The sequence below is a fragment of the Bubalus kerabau genome, chromosome 2 (assembly GCF_029407905.1).
Source record: "Bubalus kerabau isolate K-KA32 ecotype Philippines breed swamp buffalo chromosome 2, PCC_UOA_SB_1v2, whole genome shotgun sequence".
NCBI classification, from domain to species: Eukaryota; Metazoa; Chordata; class Mammalia; order Artiodactyla; family Bovidae; genus Bubalus; species Bubalus kerabau.
In genome coordinates this window covers 109,474,291-109,491,459 of record NC_073625.1, presented here as the reverse complement: position 1 = coordinate 109,491,459, position 17,169 = coordinate 109,474,291, and the positions used below count along the sequence as shown (strand labels likewise).

General features: G+C 37.7%; 1 long non-coding RNA gene across 1 annotated transcript in view; it reads left to right on the top strand.

The window, feature by feature from the left end:
- Nucleotides 1-438: 438 nt before the first annotated feature.
- The window catches only part of LOC129643555 (uncharacterized), a 125,421-nt gene continuing 108,690 nt past the window's right edge, over nucleotides 439-17,169 (top strand). Inside the window, exon 1 of the long non-coding RNA XR_008710367.1 lies at nucleotides 439-690. This is a non-coding gene — a long non-coding RNA (uncharacterized LOC129643555). The remainder of the gene's footprint in view (nucleotides 691-17,169) is intronic.

Below are 17,169 nucleotides of genomic sequence, written 5' to 3'. Positions count from 1 at the left end.
CGTTAGTTTGAGTGCACTCCAAGAGTTGGTGATGGACAGGGAGGCCTGGCATGCTGCAGTTCATGGGGTTGCAAAGAGTCGGACACGACTGAGCTACTGAACTGAACTGAACTGATCTAAAGTGATTCTCGAACTTGGGCTGTACGTTGGAATCACCTGGAGAACTTTACAAACTATGGATCTACACCTGGACATTCTGATTCAATTGTTTTGGAGTGCAGCCTGGGCATCGAATTCCCTGGTGGCTCAAATATATGGCTTGGACTGAGAACTCCAGGCTTATGTCTAGCCTCTGGACTGAGTTTCTCAGTGTGTGGTTCCTGGGCCCACAACAGTAACATCACCTGGAAGTTGTTAGAAATGCAAATTCTCAAGCCCCTCCCCAGACCTCTGGGAATCAGAAACTCTGAGTGTGGAGTCCAGGAATCTTGTGTTAATGAGCTCTTCAGGTGATTCAGATCCAGGATAAACAGGGTTCTTATAGGGGGTTTGTTAAAACAGATGGCTGGCCGTTTTTCTAAGTCCTCAATCTAGCAGGTCTTCGCTGGGACAAGAGACCTTCCTTTGAGGCACCAGGTCTAGATACGGGAGATCATGGAGAAAAGAAGAGTGATCATAGCTTTAAAAGAGTCTTGGAATGAATTTAACTGGAAAAGAAGAGAGAGTGAGTTTAAAACGTACAACTAGAAGGTAAGAGCCACTTTATGGTAAAAGCTAGAAATGCTTTCAATTACTTTTAAAGTGGTTTAACATCTTTTTAGAAGGCAACGCTGTGAGGTCACAATTCGTGCTTTTCTTGTTATCTGCTGAGTAAATGAAAGGACAAGTTTAGTGACTTAAATTCAGGAAAACAAATCTATTTATATATAACCAGTCATATTCATTTCTTCAACATTTATTGAGTTCTCATTGTATCAGGCCTTGTGGCAGATGTTGGAGAAAGTGGGATGTATAATCACAGTCCTTGTTCTTAGGGAACTTAAAATTCCTCTGACCTTTTTTTCACTTACACCTGCATTTATTTTTCCATCTTTTTTGACTTAGTTTTTGAGTATTACTATGCATATGAGCTGCAGCATGAAGGTTAGCAAAAAAAAAAAAAAAAAATTGATCCTATGTTGGGGAGGATTACAGTCCAATGGGGGGATAGCAAACAAATAAGTACATAAATCAATATATAATTTCAAATTAGGATGAGTGCTCTGAAGGAAATGCATGGAAGGTGATTATTGCAATAACAGAGGAGGACACAACTTCAATGGGCAGAGCCCCATGGAAAGGGCAACCCGTTACCCCAAAGAGAAGGGGCATAGGTAAAGTAGTGGTTCAGAGTCTGGGTTTTGGAATCTACTGGCGTGATCTTTGCTAGAAAATTTAGTAGCTCTATAACCTGAACCTCAGTTTTCTCGTCTATAAAATTAGGTTGGTAATAGCACTCATCTCACAGGGTTCTCATGAGGAATAAATGAGATAAATTATGTCAAGTCTTTAGTCTGATGTCTGGCATGTTTTATGTATATGTCATCTCCCCAGAAAACCTCCATGAAGTACATAGTATTTTTGGTCTTGGTAATGGGAGTTCAAGAGGTTAAGTAACTTGACTATGTCACTGCTGCTGCTGCTAAGTCGCTTCAGTTGTGTCCGACTCTGTGCGACCCCATAGATGGCAGCCCACCAGGCTTCCCTGTCTCTGGGATTCTCCAGGCAAGAACACTGGAGTGGGTTGCCATTTCCTTCTCCAATGCATGAAAATAAAAAGTGAGCAGAAATAATGAGATACAAAGGCAGTTCTATCTGGTGTAAAAGCTCATGTCCCCCCAACCCCATTCCCCTTCTTTTTTATGTGACTCTTTTTCTATTAAGCTTCATCTTTCATCTCGACTTTACTCTTTTCTTAAGCAATGCATATTGGGCTTCCCTGGTGGCTTACCTGGTAAAGAATCCACCAGCCAATGCAGGAGATGTGGGTTCAATCCTAGGTTGGGAAGATCACCTGGAGAAGGATGGCAACCCACTCCAGTATTCTTACCTGGAAAATTCCATGGACAGAGGAAACTGGTGGGCTATAGTCTATGGGGTCACAAAGAGTTGGACACCCTGAACGGGCACACACACGATGTAGAATTAAGACAAATGAAGGAGAAAGGTCCTTTCTCTCTTCTGTCCTCCCTAACTCCACCTTTCGGAGAAGGCAATGGCAACCCACTCCAGTACTCTTGCCTGGAAAATCCCATGGATGGAGGAGCCTGGTAGGCTGCATCCATGGGGTTGCTAAGAGTCGGACACGACTTAATGACTTCACTTTCACACATTGGAGAAGGAAATGGCAACCCACTCCAGTGCTCTTGCCTGGAGAATCCCAGGGACAGGGGAGCCTGGTGAGCTGCCATCTATGGGGTCACACAGAGTTGGACACAACTGAAGTGACTTAGCAGCAGCAGCAGAAACAGCAACCCCACCTTTGATTACTTGCCCCTGTCTGGCTTGGAGCAGGGAGGGGTGGGTTTTGGAGTAAGTATTACTTTTCCCACCTAAGCCTTAGGAGAACTTTTCTCTATATCACTTTAAAATCTAGAGTTGCAAGCATTTTGCTAATTAGGGTCAGTTTAACTTTTCACATACTTGTCTTTTCCCATATGGAGTAAAATGTAGAACTAAGGCATTTGTGAAACTGCAGAATAGAAAATGGACTTATCTAAATTGTCTGGCTGCTGCGAGACTTCAAGATTGGCAATTGGGAATGGGTGGTGCAGGAAGGAGAGTGGCAGTTAGTACTCGACTGATTGATTTATTATTTGACTTTTAATTTCTGTTGTGTAGAAAGAATATAGTATACCAAGATGTAGTCATAATTTAATATGCTTTTCATGGTCATGAAATAATGATACTTACTGTTTTATCACTGTTATGCTGCAACATGTTTTCTGAGGAGCTCCACAATTTATAAAACATTGCATGCATATGAGAGTAGGTGGCATCTTTTTAGAAGTGGCACATCCTGGTTGCTATCCCTGCTTCAGCGATGTCAAGTAGAAAGATTGTGGAGATCCACACCATGATTTGCTCTGCCCGTATTTTGGCTGGGAAAGGTTGACTCTACCGCCTCTGTTTCATCAGAAAATCAGTTTATGATATTTGTGTATGTTTGTGAATCTATTTTCAAACACTCAGAGTACTGATTAAGGAAATAGCTTTTCACTCACTGTATTTACCTTTTCAGGACTCAGTTTTACCTTTCTTGGCCTCAGCTGCCAAATTGGTCCACTGTCTGCCAGTTCTAACATTATGGCTCTCAGGTTAAAGATTGCCAAAATGATTACCAGTCCTTCATTTCTACTGTGTTTTCCAGATACGGTTGTTGATGACTGATTTCTGAGCATTGATGTCAATGAAAAGTTATGACTTTAGCCAGGTGGAAATGATGCATTGGTGCATGACATTAATGTTCTCAATTTCTCTTTACTTACTGGACTATGAAATTCATGAGCAACTAAAGCACTTTGAAATTTTTAAGACTTTTTTTTTTTTAAAGAGAAAAGTTATATTATTCTTTTAAAATAAATGTGAAAACAGCAACTTTGTGGTAATATTGGACTGAATAGGTTATTTCATTTAATCTGGTATTAATTCCATGAATTGGTCCCCTCATCCTTAGTTTATCTATGAAATGAAGATGCTGTGATACCAAGGTGACTCAGCTTAACACGGGGTCTCAAGACTGCCTGAGTTCAAAACCTCACTTCACCACTCAAAGTAGTTAGGCATCGTGAATGTGTTAATAAACCTTGTAGTCTGAGTTTTTCTTATATGTACTAGAGTGAATATAAGATACAACCTAATTTCATAGATTTGTTCTGAGGATTCAATGAGATAATGAATGTAAAACTTATTATACACCAGACACTAGCCTATTAATAAGAAATCAGTAAATGTTGTATATTAATCATTGCCCAGGATTGTAGAGCTAGTATATAATGGAACTGAAAGTTGAAATCGGTATTCTTTGTCTCAAAAGTCCATATTCTTACCAATGTACTGAAGGGGATCAGAATATGCCTCCCCAAAATAAGCCATTTTTGCATATGGATTATTTTGAACTGAAAGTAATTGAGAAACAACAGATGCAGAGAAATACTCTACTTGCCCCCTTTCTGTTAAAAGCGGGGTGTACATTCCCCTTTGTGAACATGACTCTCTTCCTTTTCCTGTACCCTGAAGGGAAGAGGACCCTTATCATTGGAGATGACAGCAACTTAAATCCTCGTAAACAAACCTGCTAACATAACCCTGTCTTCCATTAGTTTCCCCCATATGTTAATTTCCCACAATTTAAAAACCATAGAAGTCCAACTCCCTTTCCTTTGTCTTATGGAGATAAATCCACAATTTATCACTATTGGTTAAAAAGATACATAAGCTTTCAGGCCTAAATGCTTTGGGCGGATTTTCACTTCATGTTCTGGGAAGCCCCTCCCTCATGCTATCTAAAAATATTAACATTTAAAAAGTTATATATGCTTTTACTCATCTTAATATGTCTTTGTCACCTGAATTTTCAAGGCTCCAGTTGCTGAATGTAACAGGGCAGGGGAAAGGATTTTTCTCTCTGCTATGTGCATCCAGAGGAGTCATCAGCCTAAAATGATTTTGAAGCAATTACATATAGTACATGTATGCATATGGTGACTTGAAACTGCTATCTTGAAGTTATTTTCTCTATCCAGTCAATTTTCTACCTAGCAGTCAACATAATATTCTAAATAAATCAAATCATAACACATATTTTCCTAAACTACATGATGGCTTTCCATTGCCCCTAGGATAAGATCCAAATTCCTGATCCTGGCCTCTGCCCTGTGTCTGAAGACTTACACTTTCTCATACACTCTGTTCAGCAATGCAGCCATCCCTTCAATTCCTTAAACTTGGGAATCTGTTCATGGTATCAGGGATTTTACACCTGAGGTTTCCTGTGCCTGGAAGAAGCTTTCTCCCATGTTTCTCTTGGTTCTTACTTATCTTTTAGGCCTCAGCCCACATATTCAAATATTTCATCTCAGGAAAGACATTTATGCTTATACCACCCCCTTAGCCTCCCCATCTCCAATAAATATTTATAGTTTATGGCACTTACCACAAGTACTAATTATGTTATTTATGTTTATTGGCTTAGTATCTGCCTCTCCCAATATGCTGGTAATCTTATTATAAGAGTAGAGACTACCTCCAATTTATGCAACACTGTGTGCATTAAAGAAAGAATCTTACTTGTTTATAGGCATCCTTTCTCAGAAATTCTTTTTTTCCAATTAGTCTGAACCTCCCTGAAGGGTGTGTGTGTGTGTGTGTGTGTGAATGTATGTGATAAAGAGAAACTGAGAGAATTTCTATTATAGGTACTATAAGCAAAAAGAAAATTTTATGGGTGATATACTTACTGCAAAGCATATCAATTTTAACCTTGTTTATTTTGCTACTGCTAAGTCATTTCAGTCATGTCCAACTCTATGCAACCCCATAGATGGCAGCCCACCAGGCTCTGCTGTCCTTGGGATTCTCCAAGCAAGAACACTGGAGTGGGTAGTTTTAATTATAAAAAAGTTCAGATACAGTAACTTTCTTTACTTAGACATATTGTATTGAATTTGATATTTATTAACCCCAGGCACATTTTTGTTATCACAGGTGAATATATTGTAAACATCATTGTTTAGCTCATTTATAAACTTCAAGCAAAGGATTTACCATGGTGTAGATATCACACATTGGGACTTCCAAGGGTACAGTGGTAAAGAATCCACCTGCCAGTTCAGGAGATGCAAGTTAATCCCTGGGTCGGGAAAATCTCCAGGAGGAGGAAATGGCAACCCAATCCAATATTCTTGCCTGGAAAATCCTTTGGCCAGAGGAGCCTGGTGGGCTACAGTCCATAGGGTCTCAGAGAGTTGGACATGACTGAGCAACTGAACATACATATACATATATCATCTACAATATTCTTTACACTTTTTTGTTTTTATGCAAATTATGTTTTAAATGTTTAGCCATGTTGATATTGGTAGTTCTAGTTTATTCTTTTTCACTGATATATAGTGTAAAGTTTGAGAAATACACTGCATTTATTTGTTTTCCTGCTGATGGACATTTGGGTCATTCCCAGTGTTTCTCTATTGAGGGTGTAATAAATTTGTTTGTCATGTCTCCTTGTGAATATCTGCAAAGTTTCTCTAGGAAATATTCCTCAAAGTAAAAGTACAGAGTCAAAGAACATGTTCATTTTCAAATACAGTAGTATTTTTAAAATGTTCTCCAAAATGTACCAGCTTACTTTCTGCCAATGAGACTTGCTTTTTCCCAATAGTTGTGCCAGTACTTAACATTGTCAATAGTTTGAAGATGTGCACATCTGATGGTTGTAGAATGGTATTTTATTGACTTAAAAGCATTTTTGTATTCTTGAAATATGGTAGGCTTTTAGCAAATAGTTTTGCTTTGTGGTATCACTGCTGAATATTTCATATTAAGACCAGAATTCAGTTTTTATAAATATCATGGAGATGATACAATCCCCATGGAAGGTATCATAAGAAATGCGACATCCAAAGTAGACTTTTATTATAAGATTTGAGAAATATTAATAGTTTCTCTCTTCTGTTATCTCTAACAAGTGGGAGGATGCTCTAGGGAATGATTCTGAAATGCTTATACTCTACTTTTTGTGTTATCTTATCATTTTTAGTTTATCTAGTTGTTGACTTTAAAACTTCAAATTCTTGATTTATTGACTTTAGATATATTCTATTATTTCCTGATATTAAAATGAAAGAATTAGAGCAATTGCCCTCCTCATTCTTTTCCTGTAAGTCAATTTTTATCATTCATTATCATATTTACATGAATAACCTTGCCATTGATCAGTGTTATGCCCATACACATTTCAGCTTCATCAGTTGATTTATAAAATTTGAAATGTATCCACATAGTTCACAATATTATATTTGTGTATACATACCATTCCCTGTAAAACTAAGAAGTGTATTTAACTCAAAGAATGAATTAATTGCTCCCAGTGTCATTTAAACTTTGTAGCAGAAAAATTTTCTCATCATCTCATTTTAGTGAATTACTTTTTCAATGCTTTTAAGCTTTTTTCCTTTCTTCTGAGCTATACTTGAGCATATATCCTAGGTAATTCTCTTTCTTAGTTCCTTTTTGTTCATTTTGCTGGGGTACCTTCTTGAGTAATTTCTTTTATTCATAAAGAGTATATGTTGTAAATTTTCAGAATTTTTATCTGTCACCCAGTATCTTCATTTTTCTCTTGTATTTGATAGTTATTTTTCTAAATATAAAGATTTGGTTTAGAATCTTTCCTCCCTGAGAAGGTTGAGGATAGCACTGCACTATTTTCTGCCCTCTAAGTCATTGAATATATAAAATGATCTCTAAAAGTATGCAATTTTAGATGTATTTTTATTTGTTCCTCTTGTATTTGTCCCTTCAATCTAATAGATTTTGTGCCTTTCTTCAATATGAGGGAATTATCTTTTATTCTTGTTTCTTTGTGTTGGCTCCCACATTGTCAATATTTTTACATGATTGATATTTCATTAGGTCATCATTTACTATCAAGCTTTTTTACCAAAATCTAAAATAAGAGCTATATACATGTTATTCAGTATACATGTGCACATTTCTGTATATCTATCTATACCATTCAGATCTCTCTCATCTATCCCATTTCTCTTTTCAAGAATGCAATTCATAGAGCACTAATTTGATAGAATTACTCACTGAAGGGCTAAACTGCAGACTGAAAAGCAATGTATTTTATCAGTGGTGCTATTTTGAACTGGTTTTCACATCGCTTAAGTATACTTTCATATTTTTCAGTTAATTTATTTTGCTAAGTGTCGTTTTTAAAACTATCTTTGTGTCAATAAATCAGTCTTAAGCTGGGTGCAGTTTATTAATTTTCTGATTCATTGAATTTTAACTTCTTTTTAATTAGTAATGTTTTAACTTGTAAGAACAGTTTCTTTCTGAATATGTTTTCATAGCAGTATATTCTTGTTTTATTCAGAGGCTACAACTGCCTTCGTTTCCCTTCTTTTAACTTGAGATGTAGTTCACATAATACAAAATTCACCATTTTAAAGTGTACAATTCAGAGTTTTTTCTGGTATATTCACTATGTTGTATCATTATCACATTATGTAATTCTAGAATATTTCCATTACCCAAAAAGAAACCCTCTACTAATAATTAGTCCCAATACCTATTTCCTTCAGCTCCTGAAAATTAGTAATCTACTTTTGGTCTCTGTTGCTACTGCTGCTAAGTCGCTTCAGTCGTGTCCGACTCTGTGTGACCCCATAGACGGAAGCCCACCAGGCTCCACCATCCCCGGGATTCTCCAGGCAAGAACACTGGAGTGGTCTCTGTGGGTTTACTTAATTCAAGCATTTCATCTAAATAGAATATGTGGCCTTTTTGGTCAGATTTTGTGTAATTTCTTCCACTTACAATAATATATTCAAAGTTTATCCAGGTTGTATCATGTAACAGCCCTACTTTCCTTTTTATAGCTGAAAAATACTCCATTGTATGGATATACCACATTTTGTTGATCCATTCATTAGTTGGTAGACATTTGGGTTTATAATTTTGAACTGTTGTGAATAAGGTACTATGAACATGTGTACAAATTTTTGTGTGAACATACATTTTCGTTTCTCTTGCCTATATGTTTAGGAGTGGAATTGCTTGTTCATGTAATTAACTTTAGTTCTGTTTAGCTTTTTGATGGCCTGTCAAACTATTTTTCACAGTGGCATTACCATTTCACATCCCCACCAGCAAAGTATGAGTGATCCAGTTTCTCTGCGTCCTCCTCACCACATGATGTTCTGGTTTGTTTATTTTAATGCCAACCATCTTAGTGGGTCTCATGTAGTGTTTCATTGTGGTTTGGAGTTGCATTTCCCTAATGACTAATGATGTTGAACATCTTTTTCTGTGTTCAGTTGTCTTTTTTTTTTTTTGTATCTTCTTTGGAGAAATGTCCATTTTTACATCTTTTGCCCATTTTTAATTATTTGTCTTTTGGCCATTGAGTTGTAAGTGTTCTTTATATTCTGGATACTAGACACTTATCTAATATATGCTTGAAATTTTGTGGGTTGTCTTTTCAGTCTCTTCATAGTGTCCTTAGATACAGAAGTTTTAAATTTTGTTAAAGTTCCGTTTATCTATTTTATCCTTGGATACTTGTGCTTTTGATGTCATATCTAAGAAACTGATCTAATCAAAGGTCATGTAGATTTACACCTATTTGCTTCTAAGAGTTATATAGTTTTAGCTCTTAAATTTAAGTCTTTGATTTATTTGAGTTAATTTTGTTGTATGGCATCAGATATAGACAGAGTCATTATTTACTTGTGGACATCTAGTTTTTCTAGCTTATATTTATTGCAAGGACTATTCTTTTCTCCATTCAATATTCTTGGTATCCTTTTGAAAATGAATTGACCATGAGTATATGGGTTTGTTTCTGGGCTCTCAATTTTATTCCATTAATCTATAAGTATATTCTGGGCCATTACTATACTCTCTTGGTTACTATAGCTTTGTAGCAAATTTTTAACTTGGGAAGTCCTCCAACTTGTTCCTTTCCTTTCAAGATATTTCATTCCCACCAACAGTGTAGGAGAGTTCCCCTCTCTCCACACCCTCTCCAGCATTTATTTTTTGTGAATTTTTGATGATGGCCATTTTGACAACGGACAACATTGTTAATCAGTTATACTTCACTATAAAATAAAATAAAAAAATTAAAAAATAAAATAAGCGGAAGATATTGTTTTCATTGTTCCTAATTTCCCTAAGAACTTGAGAATTAGTTTATCCATTCACTGTTGCTTCTTGAATTTCTCTGAAGGATGAGGCCAATTTAAAATATTATTTTATAATACATTTTTGTTACTAAGTTATCTTTCTATTTCATATGGTTCTGCTCATCAATGCTCTTTTCTCAACTGTTCGATTTTCTGTTCATAGGAAGTGCTTGTGTGTATATATATATGTATATATACTTGTATACATATATATGTATGTATACATATATATACATGTATATATACATAAATATATATGTATATACATATATATATACACAAGTATGTGTATGTATATATATATATACTTGTGTGTGTGTGTGTGTATATATATATATATATGTTGAAGTAGTGAATGAATAAATCACTAACTTGATAAGAATGAATTACTGAATTGGTTTTCTTTGTTCTGAGCTAGATCAAATTTCACCACTCCAGATTTATTCCTCACTGAAATGCCAGTAGTGACTCTGATCAATGTACAGTCTACACAACTCACGATTTATGTACTCAGTTTCAGGCATAAGTATTATGAGTGCTCTTAAGTCATTTCATTCTGGTTATTCTTTTGGTTAGAGATCAAGTCTTTTGTGTATCTGTTTCTTTCCATTTCTTTATCTCTCACTTCTCCTTCCTTCTTCTTTCATTGCCACAGTGGTGCTCACTAATTTATACTCATTAACTCTAATATTGACTAGCTGGACAGAAAGTACACGCATTGGGTACACGACAGCTTTGCTACATTTTTACAGTTTGACCTGGGTTCACACAGTTGTATGGTAATCTTTCCCTTGTTATGTGACTTAGCTAATAGAAATCTCATCATTATAGAAGAATTTATAACTGATAAAATTAGCTCATATAAGAAGACTCATCTTGAGAGAAAAATCAGTAGAAACATTATAATCTAAGTACACTTTAATAAATGGAAAGGCATTTGTGTGTGTGTTCATTCTGGAACAGCCTTCCTCTACTAGGGGGAGTCCTATGAGAATTCTGGCTCCTATTATGGAATCCACAGGTGGAGGGACACCTAAGATGCAGATCACCCTAAGATTCACCCTAAATAAACTTGGCCAGTTAGATGGTGCTTCCAAAACTTTGAATCTTGAACTGAGAGATAGGTGAAGATACGCCCAGAGGTTAAGGGTGGAGGTGGCCATGGAATCATGAGCGGTATGTCCCAGTGGTGAGTGTTCATGGGCAGTGGCATCCAGGGATACTTTTGCTATGGTAGGATCTTGGCTGCTTTTTACTTCCCCTTACTCACAGTTCTTTTTCGGGACTTGGCTCTCATGATTTTGTGAGCTACCTAATATCCTTCAAATAAATTATCTTCTAATCTAACTAATATAGTTTGGTTTCTGTGGCTTGCCACAGCTGCCAATACAAAAAAAAAATCAATATAGTTCTCTAAGTCAAATTAAGGATGTTAAATATCTTAAATTATGAATGATGTGTAAGTGCTCTTAATTTCCATTTGTGATCCCTTGTATCATGCATACATTTCTGGATTATATCCTCTAAATTTGATTCACATTTATTTAATTCACATATATTTTTAATATGTTAAGCAAGACCTTATTCCTTCATCTGGTTCTCCAACTAGATATTCACTAATCAGCTGATTGTGTGACTTGGGATTCTTGACTCTTATATTCTTCTTCTTAGTAAGCATCTACTTATCATAGTTCTTACACATTTCTTCAATTCTCTCCCTCCTTACACACCAGAGTATCGCTCTGAGACAGAGATTTGCTTTCTTCTTTTCCCCATATTTTCCCTATGATATTCCTCTAATACAGTTTCTTCTGCCACCTATTTATTTCCTTTTTCTATACTCATTCCCCAGTTTTCTATTTTCACAATTCTCCTTGATAGACCCAACTCAAAATTTATACTATTTGTAAATTCTAGGATGCACAGCAATTCCCATTGTAATTGTTGTTACAATTACAATTGTTATAGTATTTCCCAGTATGGTAGTGTAAGACACTAGAATTTATTGGATGTGATGATTAGTTTCTAGTTCAGGCCCCAGAAGCCTCACGCTAGGAGTCGCATACAACATCACATATTTTGCAGAGGTGTTCAGTGCATTGCATCTATCATAGAAGCATTCTGAGAAGCTTCTTTAGTTCTGTGGAGGAGAGCCCTGCTCTTTTCCATGCATGGCTGCTGCTGTTCCATGTTCCAGGAATGGGAATGCACTCTGCGTTTTCAAATAGCCACAGCCAGCTGCGGTTGAGTGGCGTCACCCCCGTTCAGGCAGGACATGAACTCTCTAGCTTGCCCAGTCTCTTCCACCTCCTCCAGTCTCCCAAGGAAGCCAGAGGTCAGCTAGAATTTATCCCACATGGTCAGCATGGCTCATTTCCATGGTCTGCCTCCTCCACAAAGGCTTTGCATTTGTGAACTCTGGTCCTGACTGTCAGTACAAAAAAGCCTATTTATCATCTGAGTGGCTCAGATTTACTTAGCAACTTCTCTTTTGTCTGGAAACACAAGGCTGGTTACTGCTTCTGTATCCCCTGTGGGTAAGAATAGTCCAGATCTTAGGAACAAAAAAGCTTGACTTCTCTTTTGTAGAAAAAGAAAAATTCTTCCATGTATGTTTGTTTTTCCTTCTTATATTAAAAAACAGAGGACAGGGTAGTTTCTCAATAGGCTCTCCAGCTCTCTTAATTTCACAGGAAGTCTTCCTGTCATCCAACAAGCCACATTTCATTTGAGGGTAGCTCATGCTTGTGGAGGGTTTACTGAACCACATATACTTCCTGGCTATGGTTTTCACTGGGCACTGGATGATTATAAATAAGAGCAATTGTTCAGAGCACAGAAAATAGAATTGTAAGAAGAATTCGGCCAGCTGACTAGATGCCAGAGTGGACACTGTGTAACTACAAAGCCCTATGGGAGGGAAGCCAGCCCCTCGTTGGTGATCAGATGTAGCTGCTGTTGAGTTTATTTTACTTCAGATAGGGCGACTGGAATGACAAGGAATTGAAGGGTCTCTCAAGATCCCCTTATGGTACATAGGCAGCCAATTTGGGCTTCCTGAGGAAAAGCCTCTCCCTCTACTCTCGCCTGACTCTTACCATTAACCTACCATTTGGGGCTTGCTGGCTGCCACTGGAAATAGTAGTTTATCTGTTTCCCTGGGGGCTTTGGCTGCAAGCGGCAAGGGTCCAGAGGCTGAGGTAGTGTTTTTGTTGTGTGGCCATAAGTATAACTAAAACCTGGGCTAATGAGAAGATTCTTGTGTTAGTTCCAAGGTGTACTTGTCAATTATAAAGAAGAGAGCAAGTCTAATTTCCCTTTGAGTCCTCAACTGCCCTTTTCTGGAAGCTAAGTAGTGTGGTGAATTATTCATTATTATAATGCTTCAGACCTTCACAGGCCCTTTCTTTGAAGGTCTTTACACAATTTCTGGCAAGTATCACAGCATTTGTATGCTTAAATTTTATAAGCTGAGTAGGGTCCTGTATAGGTCCCTGGTAGCTCAGGTAGTAAAGCATCCGCCTGCAATGCAGGAGAACCCAGTTTGATTCCTGGGTCTGAAAGATCCCCTGGAGAAGGGAAAGACTACCCACTCCAGTATTCTTGGGCTTTTCTGGTGGCTCAGTTGGTCCAAGACTGAGAATACACCTTCAATGCGGGAGACCTGGGTTCGATCCCTGGGTTGGGAAGATCCCCTGGAGGAGGGTATGGCAACCCACTCCAGTATTCTTGCCTAGAGAATCCCCATGGAGAGAGGAGCCTGGTGGACTGCAGCTCATGAGGTCACAAAGAGACACGACTGAGCGACTAGACACAATACACAGTACAGGGCCCTGTATATCAGGAAACAGATGCGTGGATCTGGGAAGTTCCTCCAGTCAAATTAGTGGAGGGAACAAAATCTGGGCAATGCTCTTTTTGTGGCTGATTGTGGTTCTGAAGTCCTCTCCTCTGCCCTTTGTGTTTCCTTTTAGAATAAAACCTAGATGTCAGAGCGACCTTGAGAATGCTTTTGGAATTACCACAGAGTTTAAAGGCCAGTTACCACTCAGGAATCTCCAAGTTTTTATTATGACTAATTCCAGCCATGGTCTAATTGGATTAGTTATTTCCATAATATTTCTGTGTAATAGAAAATTCTAACATATCAATGTTTACTGAAGCAAATTTTATACTTACTTATAATTCTGTGGATCAGCTGGAGCAGCTCTGTCTCTTGTCCTTCTTCCTGCCTATTTGCTATCACTGGAGGTGAAAAGCATGAAATCTAGAGTCATGCACTGAACAGAAATACTGGAATACTGCTCCTTCTTGGCACTGGGGATCCTCTATACCAGCCTGTGCTACCTAGCTTTCATATCTATCATTACATGAAGAAAAACAAACCTCTGCCTGTGGTTTAGCCCCTGCGGTTGTATTTGTTACCAAATGCATCACCTTGCTAAGAAAGTGCTGGAAGGCCATTAGAGATCACCTAATCAACTCCTTCTTTACTTTTCAGAACTTTTCACTGTAAAATAAAATGATCAGGCAGCTGGAGGTTTCCACAGTCCTTTCATCGCTTTGATCCTAGGATTGAGACTGTGGAACCATGGGTGAATTAACCTAAAAAAACAAATCCAGTGAACAGGGTTCACAGCACAGCTACCTTCTGCTCCAAAGCCTTGAATTCACAGCATGTTCTGTCCCTGTGAATATGACCTTTACCATGCTGGGCACCTCTAATTTCATAGGCCAGGATCAATTGACCTCCAACTGTGTTGACACTCCCTGTGCTCTATAAAAATAACCAAACCTGGACTGCCGCACTGTGGACAGGCTTGCCAAGAGACAGGCTTGGCAATTTGAAGACTCCTATGTATACTAATAACCATAAACAGTAGTAGTTCAGGGTAGGAGGAAATCTCCCTCCATTTCTGGGGTGCATGGTTTGGGGGAAGTAGCAGCTTGCAAACCAGCTGTCTACACCCTCCTCGGATGCTCTTTGAAACCACAGGTGGGTTTGTCTTGCCAGGAGCACAATACAGGACAAGCATTCTGAGATCAAATATATGGTGTGAGGGCTGGAAATTAATTGTTTGGCTGGAGCTTAAGAGACCCTGTGCAGGCATTTTATATCCTTATACTTAGGTCTTAAAGAGCCTCTGCATGAGGTTTGAAAAAGTATCACTTCTGCTTTGGGAACACTTAATGAGATACTTGTTTGTGTTTCCAGCTACCTTGAAGAACCCAATGCCTTGACCTATACAACACACACACACACACACACACACACACACACACACGATCATTCATCATACCAATTGCATTATGAATCTTTGAACATGTTCAACTGTTATTTTTTGTTTTGTTTTTAATGAAAGTGACTATTTTCCTTCTGGAGCATGAGTGGGTAGGAGAAACATATCTCTGACTTTCAAACTGCCTCACTCCGATTCTTTTTACAAATAGCGGTAGTTTTCTTACTGACATCAGTTAAATGGCCTTTCAATTGAAATTGTCCAAGTGACAAGATAAACGGGTACATTCATCCTAAAGCTTGAGGAATATACTGGGGAATCAGTCTCTGGAAGAATTAGAAAGCAGCCATGAAAACCTTTAGATTGAGCTAAATATACAAATAGGGAGTTTACTCAATTTTAATTTGCTCACAAGAGAAACTAAATAGTATAATGATCAGATTTAAATATTTATTGTTTCCTTCTTTTTTTACTCACCAGATTTTTCCCCCTTCTTCTTATCTTCCCTTTGATATTTGGTCATTTAAGCCAGTATTTTCTTTATATACCATATCTTTTAAAGGAGCTTGAATTTGAGAGAACTCAGTTGATTTAAGTTCTGGCAGTGGTCCTTATATTAAGATATTGATGGGGGAATAAGTAATTCAACATAATAAAAAGGAATTCAGAAGCATTTGAGAATATTATATCAATTTTAAGGGGGTACCTGGCTTTTCCAGATTGAATCAAACTGCATGATTATATTTAGGATATATGTTGGAAATATTCAAGGTAATAATTTTTTATTTGGAAGAATAATAAAGACTCTGCTATTTGAGACCTTCCTTTCTAAAAACTTTCTGGGAGCATTTTCAGATTTATTAAATAAAAATATAGTATGTCCAGTTAAATTTGAATTTCAGATGAACAGTGAAATGTACAGAATGTTTTTACTAATAATGACTTGCTATTATCTGAAATTCAAAGTTAACTGAGTGTTCTGTATTTGCTTCGGCAACCATGTGTCCCAGGATACTCAGTGGCTCTTCTTATCAGGTATTAAAGGTCTTCTGAGGCTTTGGGTACTCCTTTCTCCATCAACATGGTCTGCTGTCACACTAGATAGACGAAATCCCCATTAGCAGCATTGTTATGGTCCTTCTTAGGCTAACAGAAAGCTAGGGTGTTAGTTCAGTACTTCCAGAATTAGTTTTTAAGGTAAACTTTACTCTGTGGGTTTTTTTTTTCTTTTTTCTTTTTTTTACATCTTTTACTATAGGGCATATTGGAACATGTTCTCAGTATCTGATTCACTGCTGTTACACAAAATCATAAAAAAGTCATCTTTTCCTGACAAATTGAAATTCTCTTCTAAGACTATACTCAGATTCCTTGATTCCATCTTAGTTCAGAATGAGTCCCTCCCCCACCCCCCCATGTGAGCACCTCTTTAGAAATTAAGGTTTAACATTTCTTTATTGGAAAATCCTTGCCCCTCATCACAGACCAATGTGCCTCATTTGTTCTTTTCCCAAGAATTCTAAGTTATTCATCCTATGAAAATACTAAAAATACCATAGCACATGTGCTGGAAAAATTATTCTCATTGAATACCACACTAAATATGATAAAATTTGCATCCAGATAAAGAGTTGGAAAAACTTGTAATCATATAATAAGTAAACTTTTAGTTCTTAGTGACTCTGCTGCTGCTGCTAAGTCGCTTCAGTCATGTCCGACTCTGTGCGACCCCATAGACGGCAGCCCACCAGGCTCCCCCGTCCCTGGGATTCTGCAGGCAAGAACACTGGAGTGGGTTGCCATTTCCTTCTCCAATGCACGAAAGTGAAAAGTGAAAGTGAAGTCACTCAGTCGTGTCCGACTCTTAGCGACCCCATGGGCTCCAGCCCACCGGGCTCCTCCGTCCATGGGATTTTCCAGGCAAGAGTACTGGAGTAGTGACTCTGAAGGCTCCCTAATCACAGGTAAATTTAAAAATACAGGGAACAACTGTTTTACCTGAAACATGTTGATTAATGGATTATTGTCCACCT